At 18.5% G+C, this 10,710-nt stretch overlaps 2 long non-coding RNA genes across 2 annotated transcripts; both read right to left on the reverse strand.

Annotated features, from left to right (window-relative positions):
* Window positions 1-5,744: 5,744 nt before the first annotated feature.
* On the reverse strand, window positions 5,745-6,541 carry LOC135144506 (uncharacterized). The gene is made up of 3 exons (XR_010283171.1): window positions 6,484-6,541; window positions 5,906-5,965; window positions 5,745-5,807 (listed from the first exon to the last, which is right to left on the reverse strand). It is a non-coding gene; the product is annotated as an uncharacterized LOC135144506 (long non-coding RNA).
* Window positions 6,542-6,939: 398 nt separating this feature from the next.
* Window positions 6,940-8,429, reverse strand: LOC135144507 (uncharacterized). The gene is made up of 3 exons (XR_010283172.1): window positions 8,368-8,429; window positions 7,086-7,140; window positions 6,940-7,024 (listed from the first exon to the last, which is right to left on the reverse strand). It is a non-coding gene; the product is annotated as an uncharacterized LOC135144507 (long non-coding RNA).
* Between the last annotated feature and the right edge of the window lie 2,281 nt (window positions 8,430-10,710).

Below are 10,710 nucleotides of genomic sequence, written 5' to 3' on the forward strand. Positions count from 1 at the left end.
CTAACATTTTCTCTCGCAACTTTCAAGAAATTATCAAACTTTCAAAAAAAAATTATAATCTTCAACCAAATAGATTTTGATTAAAGTATTATTTGCACAAAATTATAAGAAATCCGAATGCTTATGAGTAAAATACATATAAAAACTGTTAATTTTTTTTATATTTATTATACATTTTTTAAGTATATATTTAAAAATTTAGAACAATTTATAGAAAAACTTTAAAATTACGAAAAACTTTTATTTATAAAAGTATGAAGCTTTTGAGGTATGTATTATAAAATAAAAGCTTTTTTAAAAATAAGTTTTACTAGAGTAAAGTAAAATAAACTAAAAAATGATTACGAACTTTCTACTTAAAGTATTTAAAAAAAGTAAAAAAGTTATTATAATACACATAAAAATTGTCACTTTCATAACTTTTGTAATAAAATAAAATAATAGAAAAAAGAATAATATATAAATTCTTTAAAGAATAAAAAAAGTAATAATATTTTTAAAGTTTATAATATACTTAAAGTTTTTAATAAAACAAATCAAAGATATCTTAATAAATAATGAAATATTTCAAATAAAGATAAAATAGTATATTTCGAAGTTTATAATAATATTAAACATGTTTTATAAATAAGTTTAATATAAATATTAATAAATAATTTTTTTCGAAAACTATTAACTATTAGAATTATATTTTATAACAGCAAAAAAAATATTATAAAAAGTAAAAATCCTTTATAAGCATAAACTTTAGTACGCAACAATTTTATGATATTTTATAAAATTATAAAAAGTAAAACCGAAAGTTCGCGATACTTAAACAAAATTTTACTAATAATAAAAAATAGTAAAATATATTTTCACATGAATTTATATAATTATATAAATAATAAAAGAATAATAAATATTAAGAAAAAGAAATTCAATAATTAAAAATAAATATTTAAAAAAAAACATGAGTTTTATTATTTTCTTTTTTTTTTAAGAGATAAAATAAAATATATTGATTACTTATAACAATATTTTTTATTTATCAAAATACAATCTATTCAAAAGTAAATACTCTTGCAAAATATTAAACAAAATCATTAAATACATTAAATTATTATAAAACATATTATAAAAGTGTTCTTTTAAATACTTTCTATAAAGCTTTATTTATACTAAGAAGTTATATTATATAAGTAACTATTAGCATTACAAATGTTTTATAATTCTTTAATAAATAAATAAAATATTATTTTTTTAAGTACACCATTTTTAATAATAAGTAAATATTAAAATGTATTAGTTATAGAACTCTCAATGTATTTATACTATATAATATTGACATCAATCTTGTTATAAAGAAAATATAAAAAAAATTTAAGAAAAGTACTCAACCGTCTTTGTTATAACTTTGAAAAACTGACTCTAGAAGTTTACTGGCCGCTTCATAATTGTTGTTATTCCTAATAGTAACAATAATATTTATGTAAATAACAATTAATTATAACAAATATTATTATAAAGCAAAAATAATTTATAAAGTAAAATAATAAAATTGTACTGAAAAAGGCAAAGTTGTAAAAAATTAAAGGATAGACATGAATAAAAAGTAAATTATGCTAAATATATAATAAAAGAATATAGAAGAAGAAAAAAAATAAATAAAAAGTAAATATACTATATAATAATGTTATAAAAGGTAATCATTTAAATATTGACTCAATAATAATAAAAATTTGCAAATAATACCTATGAAGAAAAATAAAATAATAAGCAAATATCTAAATATTGAGGTAAATAAAAATAACTATTAATAGAATACTAATATAAATAAAATATATTAAAAGTGAAATTATAAAAATATTTAGTCAAAAAAATATAATAAACATTAACAGAAATAGTATAAATAATTATAATAAACAATAAAAATTAAGATAGTATAAATAATTATTATAAGCAATAATAAAAAAATAAAATTAGTATAAATAAATTATAATAAACAATAATAAATAATAAAAATAGTATAAAGGATTATAACGATAATAAATTATAAAAATAGTTTAAATTATTATAATAAATAATAGTAAAAATTAAAAATAATATAATTATAATAAACAATTAAAAATATAAAAAAAAGTTTATTATGAACGAAAAGTCGTTGACTTTATTTGTGCGTTTCCTTTTTTTATTCTTTAATAATCTTTTTCCAAACTTTTATTAAATTTATTTATTTTCCTCAAGTTTCCTACTAGTTGTGGTGGCTACCCTCACCTTTGGTATATACGAAACCTCGGAACGGCCGTTTACACGCAGTATAACCCCTAAAAGGGGTTTATATTCACAAAATAATAGTAATGTTGGATGTGCGCGTGCCTTTATCTGGTATCAGCAGTTTTTAGCTTGATACCGATACTCACTCTAACTGCACACAGTAGAAAAACTTTTAAATATTATCTGTTCCTATTGTAGAATTTTTTCCTTTTTTATAGGGAAATTTTTTTAATATTTAATAAAAAATTTATTTTTATTATTTTATTTTTTATACTTTTGCTTTAATAAAATAACATTTTGTGCACTTTTTTCTAAAAAAAAAAAGGTTATTATAAGATAATTTTTTAATATTTTAAATATTACAATCATTTTATGCGTATACTTTGCAGTATTTTTTTTCTTTTAAACAAGTTTTTTAATCCCTTTAAAAGTTTCTTTACTAGAAATCTCTCTTGGGTATTACTATTTAATGATTGCTTGTTACTTTAATTGATAAAAGTTTTCAAATTTTATTATACGCAGAAAAACTTAATATTATTAACAAATGTATATTTCAAAATATTTATCTTTTAGATAAACTTCAGTAGTACAGTAAATTTAACTTTATTTTTACTTTTCGTTTTTCAGTAATTTTTTCTTAATAAGGGTATATAAATGTTTATTAATATATTATTTTTTTTGGTTGTTTTTTTTTTTTTTTTACTTTTTTACAAATAAAAATTTCTCGGATTGCCGTTTTTATAAAAAATTTAAACATTTTTGCTATACTTTTCTTTTATAACCTTTTTTTTCCCATTAGTAAGCTTAAAACATTCGAAAGAATACGTTTATTTATTATTAACATTTTAAATTTTTTTTATAAATAAATATTTATTTATTATTTTAAATAATTATTTGTAAATATTTTTCTTACTAATTCATAATTATTCATTATTATTTATAACATGGTATTTTCTTAAGTTTTAATGATTTGTACGTATATTAGAAGCCTCATTATTTCTATATTAATTTTATTATTTCATGATAATTTATTTATAGTTTTCACTTATTATTTACTATTTATATATTCGTCAGTCTCCTATTTTTTTAGTTAATATTATTTATTTTTAACTCTGCTTCTCTAATTTATTTTTAATTTATTATATATAATTATTAAAGAAAATTTACTTTCTTTTCTCATAAAAAGTGAAAAAGAAACCGTTATTCATATTTTTAATTTCAAATTAATATTAATTTTAATCAACTTTTTAATAGTAAATTAGTTATTTTTAAAAAAATATAATAAATTTATTAAAAACTTTATACTTTTTCTAGACTCTGTTGCTGTCTATAAACAAGTTAAAGTATTTACGGCTCACTCATAATTTTGAAAGTACTTAAGTTGTTAATAATGTGCAGTGCTTTTTACTTTAACGAGTAATATTGCTTAAAATTTAGAAAAAACTTTACGTATATAAAGAATAAAAGTTAATGCCAAATAAAAATAAACCTTTTCTAATTAAATACAAACAAGCTCTAGTTGTTATTAATAAATCTTTTTGTTAAAAGTATTATTATTTTTAATGTAACTGAAGTGGTTTTTTTAATATTAAAAAATTATACCGAAATTTATCAATAATACCACTTCCTATAAAAAACAGGAAAATAAAAATAAGTAAAATTTTTAAAAATACAGAATTTGTGTGTATGTTAGTAAAAATACAAATATAAGACGGCTAAATCGTAGTTCAGTAAATTAACGGATCTTTTTCTCTTCAAGGCGGTATAGAGCGCCAAAAGTGCTTCAGAAATAGTCTTTAGAAAACAATTCATGAACCAATAAAAACGATAATAAAAATTATATTTATATAAAGCAATAAAGGAATCAAAAAATAAGCAGTACAAAAATCAACAAGTCGATGTGAAACGAACTATAATTGGTTAGCCAATGAATGACATTATAAATAAATAACAGAAGATAGTAGGAATAATAAAATAATGAATTTTTTTATTTAAAAAAGTCGAAATTAAAGCGTTCTTACTGGTTAAGGAACCAATAAAAACTAATAATTGAGTAACCAATAAATTTCATTTTAATGAAATATTTCATCTTAAAATTATGTTACTATAAATTCCGAGAACTGAACAGATCGATGAAAATTAAAAGTTGAGTAGTCAATAATCTTTTTTAGAAGAATTTTTTTTTGCAAATAACAGAAGATTTATAAGTTGATGTATTAAAACTTTTTAAGAACTAAACAGACCAATAAGAACAAACACTTAACTAATAATTAAATAAAATTTAAGCTAACAATTTTTTAAATATGAGGTATTAATAAACGTCGATTAGCCAATAAGAATGGTAATAAGAAAGCTTTATGACAAATAAAATTTTAGTATCTTATTTTTTAAAAAACGAAAATACCGAAGGAGTATAGCGAAAAAAAAATGATTAGCCAATAATTTTTGATAATTATATTTTTATTTTACATAATAAAGAAAAACCTCAAAAGTTCTAGAAAAAGTTTCAATGGAACTACAAACCTTCAAAAGCGTTTTATTATTGACATGTCTTAATAAGTTTGATTTGGTTGAAGTAGCTTTTATTTAAAAAAAATTATTTATCTTATATTTACTACATAATAAAAATGTGGTCTTACTATTGATTACTATTAAAAAGGTTTTTTTTTTATTAGTTTTAATATTATACTTATTATTAAGTTAACGAGATAGCGAATAACATATTTATAACTATTTCATGATTTTAGAAATGAAATGATTAATGAAATTGAGCTATAAAGCATAAAAATTTTTATAAGTTTAATAAAGCAACACTATATATAACAATAAGTAGAAATATATAATAGCAATAATGGAAGTAACAATAATAATAATTAAATGGAATTTATATATAAAAATTTATATTTCAAAAAAATATAACGATTTTAGAAAATATTAAATTATATTTAAAAAAATTTTAAGAAAAAAAATTATTATTTAATAATTTATAAATTTTTTAATATAAAATTTAACATATCACTTATAAATACAAAAAAAAATTCGTATGACGCTTAATATAATTTTTTTGCTTACCCGTTTAAAAAAGGTTATTGGTCAATATATTATCAGTTTTTTTATAAATAAATTTATAGGAGACATAATCACTATAAATGAATATTTAAAAACGGCAAAATATTATAATAAAATATTTTTAATTTTAAAATAAGTTAATAACAAAAAAAAAACTGATTTTTTTATATTATTATAAACCGAATAATATTAGCAATTAATTAACTACAATACAGATATTTTTTAAAAAAAACAAACTCACAACAATTACTTGTTATTAAAAATTACAAAATTCTAGTAACTTTTTCATAATTTTCCTTATTTAACAAATGTTTATAGTAATAAAAAAGTTACTATAAAGTTATTCATAACTGTGCATGCATTTCATTTTAATATATATTTATGCTAACGCTTATAAGAGTGAACTTACACATAGAGATTCCACTTGATTGGTCCAGCTGATCATTGCAAAGAAGGTCAATTGGTCGGATACTTGATAGTTTCTAAAAAAAGATATAAAACTGGCAATCAATAACTTAGCCAACCAATGAAATTGTATTTAACTTTTTATTTGAGTCAAAAGCTTTAATGTCAAATAAACCTTGGTAAAATCCGTTAGTTTTACTGGGAGAATTCCAGAATACAGTGCAACTTTTTCAAGCTGTTTAATTTATTTATTATTATTATATTATGAATCCTTTTAAAAAAAATATTACTAAAAATTTTATTACAAAGTATATAAGTGTTATTTTTATTAAGAGTAAAGGAAATCAAAATAAATTTTTTTTTTATTAGCGTAATTTTTTGCTTAAATCTGTAATTATAGAAAAATTATATTATTATAAAAAATAATTTATGTTTATAATTAATTTTTTTAATATTTTTTTGTTTACATTTTATTGTTATTTTAATATTTAGATAACGCCGTCTCTAATTTCTTTGCAGAATTTATATTTTAAAAATTTTATGAAATAACATTACAAAAATAGTTTACTAAAAGTTAGAAATATCACAAAAAACCAAAAATAATATTTTAACGACTACAATAATAGCACGTGCCATAACTTTATGAGAGACAAACATAATAGACTATTAGTGGTTATTGCTATAAAAATATAATTGGTTACCAATATAAATGATACATTTCAAGTGTTGGAATTTTTTGTGTATAATATTTACTTTATTTAAGGCAACTTTGGAGAGTTCTGCAAGCGCAGCATAAAACTTTTTACTTTTTGTGAAAGTTGTCTCCAAACAAACTATTTAGTGAACATAAATATATATGAAAAATAAAGATATATTATAAGAAATTTAATAAATGATTTCTATTCACGATAGAAAAGTGATGCTAAAAAAAAATGAAATGATAAATAAAAAAAGAAAAATAAGAAACATAATGATTCACGAGAGCTGATAAAAATAGTAAAATTAATAAATTAAACAGAATATAAAAATAACTTTTTACGATGTACTCTTATTGAAATAAAAAATAATAATTAAATTATAAATAAAATAAATAATTATCCGCGATATGGACGTGATGTTAATGAATATAAAAAATAATAAAAATTTATAAAAAATAAAAATAATTGTTTACGATATAAACGTGGTGATTATTAAAATAAAAACCGTTTACTGTGCGGACACAGCAAGTAAAAGCCCAAACATTAAAAAGGTTGAGTTTATGTTTTTTATCTTCGGCATCATCCAATGAGCAGCTCTATATCAAAATTATCATCGCCATGACTAAAAATTCACAAAAAAACTGAAAATAATACTACAGTAAAGCAAATGTTTTCAAGAAAGTGTATTGTTTTTTCAGCAACTTCAACTGGCCTGTTTTTATAATAAAATTATTTATTAAACTTTTTACCTTCAAGATAATTATAATATAAAAAAAAAGTAAAAATAAATCTATATAGTACTCGTAATGTTCCTTTTATTAAAGTATTTATATATGAAAGTTCGCATATCCCTTTCAACATTTATACCATTATATATTTTTAAGAGTTATTAGTATTGCAATACTTTTTTGTTATTTCTTATTATCAACACCTCTGTAATGACCCTTTCAGTTAAAAAATATATTTATTTAATAAGTATTTATATATAAAAATATAGCATACACTTTTTTAATATTTACACCAATATATATCGTTATTTATCCAGTTATTAGTTTCGAAGTGTTGTTTTTATTTTTAATTGTTATTAAGCCCTCTATAATAACCCATTAATTTAATGAACTTTTAAAAGAGTTAATAATTTGTCAATCTAAATTTCATTAAGTATAATACATAACATGCTATTCACCTTAACTTTGTTAATTCGAGTCAAGTTTATTAGCGATATCTCAACATCTGTTCCATAATTTAATAAAGAACTACGTAAATGGAAACTACCTTATCTGCTATGAATAAGTTCACATAAATAACCGTTAAATTTATCACTCTTTTATAGTTCCATTGTCGTATAAAGAAAAAAAAAGGGGGGTGGGGAGGGGGTAATTTTATTATTATGAGTATCTGCAAATAAAAATATTGCAGATACTTTAGAAAAAATTATTTATTACAATAAATACTCGTTACTTAAAAAAAATCATTAGTTTTGCAGTACTTTTTATTATTTATTATTATATAAAACTTTAAAATAACGCTTTTATCGTTCATTTCTAGAATGCAATTAGGAAGAGAAAAAAAAATAAATAAAAAAAGTCATCATCGTTTAAATACTATTATATTTTTATCGACTAGATTCTATAAAAGCAATTACTGTTATAGAAATAATGAAGAAGTAAAATTTTATGAACACATCAAAATTTTTAACAAATAAAACTTTTCTAAGTTTAAATGCGATGGCGATTCTACTATGTGTCAAAAACCATATGCTTAGTCTGTCTTTAAGGTTTTCTGGATAGCATGTACCGCAATGTATAGCAAACTACGTATTGGCTCTGCACGGTCTTTACAGCATTTTTTTTAATAAAAATTTTTAATTATATCCGCTTAAAAGTTTTTTTTACTCCAAAAAAATTATAAAATTTATTTATCTTGAAAAAAATCTTACTTATTAAGTTTAAAGGACAAAATGACTTGATTCCTGAATAGATGTTGCATGAAAGCAAAAGCTTATTAGTGAAAAACTTTAGATTAGAAATAGTTTATAAATTAAAGATATTCTAAGCTGTAGAAAAACGAGATTATTAATAAAAATAGGTAAGTTTAAATTATATAAAAGTTTTACTATAGATGAATAATATTAATAAAATATAAAGAAGTTATAAATTAAATATATAACGGGAATAGTATGAAAGAAATATATGAAAATATATAGATAAGTAAAGTTAAAAATTTATAAATATATACTGAAAATTATTAAAAGAATATAAAATATATTTTAAAAAAAAAAAAAGATAAAAGTAATAAAAGAAATAATATATATAATGAAATTTTTAAAAATAAGTTTATATAATGTAGAAAAAATTATCTAAAAAAATAAGTAAAATTGAATTTATAATTATTGTCTAAAATAACTTACGAAAATTATAATAAATTCTTAAAAAAAAAATATCTTTTAAAAAGTTTTCATCTTTTTTATATAAAAAGTAAAAAGTAATAAAGAAAGTTCAAATTAATTATATATAAATTAAATTAAAAAAAATAAGATATATAGATTATTTGAATGTAATAATAATTTAAAAAAATGTATAATGCATAGCTTATAATTATGTAATATATAAAAAGATTAAAAATAAGAACAAATAAAGTTATAATTTTTTATTACAAGTAACAAATTTTAATATAGTAATAAATAATACTAAAAAAAATTTATAAAATTATATATAAATTAATTATGGAATCAAAAATAAAATTAGTAAATTATATAAATATTATAGTAATGAAACAAAATAAATAAACGCACGATTGATTTGAATATTTATTAATGACAATAAAAGTATTTAAGCAGTTGCCAAGATTACTCAGTAAATAAAAGTTTCATAAAATTCCTTTTATACAAACTTGAATAGTAATAAAAATAATGAATATATATATAAAATTTATAGCAAAAAATGCTAAAAAAAAAAAAGTGGCTACGCAAAAAAAGTTGAATAGTCTCTGCAATTTTTTTTAAGAAAAATTCATATTGGTTTATAGTTATTAAGAAATTATTACAAATATCGCGGAATGCTAAATTTTATATGAGTTTCACTTTTTATAAAACTTTTTTTTTTATAAAAATTATTTTTTGGCTTATTTTTATTATATAACTAAAAAAATTTTTTACTAAAAAAATTCCCACTACAGTATGATTTTTTCTAAAAGCAATATTTTTTCTATAAACTTTAAATAATCAATAAATATCTTGAAAATAAACTTTATCAAATTATTTATCAGTTTATACAAAAACTTTTATTACTCATTATAAAAAGCTATAATAATATAAATATTTTAAATACTAATTTTTATGAATATATTATCCCAAAATAAATACATGTCAACCTAAACAAAATTAGGTGTAAAAATGCTACATTAATAATTTTATATAAATATAATAATAAGTAACTTTTATACATATATATATGAGGAAGCACGTTTAAAAAAATTGTACCAGGAACGGGATCCTCCAAAAAAAATGTAGTCAACTTTTGGGGCTTGAAAGTGAGAAAACTAAACGACCCTATAAGAAAAAGTATTTTTATTGGTTTATATTTTTTTTAGCAAAAGTAATAATGAACTCACGAACCCAACTCATAGTCATGTGCTTCAAAAATTAATGTATTTCCTAGTAATAAACAAATATACTTTTTTATTATTTACAATAGACATGGTGTAAAAAATATATTAAACAATTTATATTATTATTTATAATAATAACTATTGATGTATATTTTAATAATTAACTAAAAGAGAAGTTTATAATACATAATATAATAAAATATTTGTTCACATTAAAAAATTAATAATTATTAATAGTGTACTAACTCGTTCAATAACATAAAATAAATAAAATAATATTAAGTATATATAAGTCAGTATATATAATATTAAATAAAAAAATATTTATATTAACTTTTTTAAGTGTATGTATAAATTTTACAAATAATAAAATAATTATAAGCTAATGTTAAAAATTTTAGTAAAAAATTGTTTTTATTATAGAAATGAATTATAAAAAAAATTTCACTTATTGTATATAAATATAAATTTATAATGAAGTTAAAATAAATAAAAATTATTTTTCATTATATAAACTCTAATTAATATTAAATGTAAAATGGAAAATACTTTAGTAAAATATCGTTTATGTTAAAGAAGTAGAAAAATATATAATTGGAGAAAAAAATTATAATAATAACACTTATTTTAAATGATTATAAATAAATAATGAAGATAAAATAAATATTTGAAA

Source organism: Zophobas morio, unplaced genomic scaffold (assembly GCF_036711695.1).
Source record: "Zophobas morio isolate AGI-343-1 ecotype UQ-CSIRO unplaced genomic scaffold, CSIRO_AGI_Zmor_V1 ptg000106l, whole genome shotgun sequence".
Lineage (NCBI taxonomy): Eukaryota > Metazoa > Arthropoda > Insecta > Coleoptera > Tenebrionidae > Zophobas > Zophobas morio.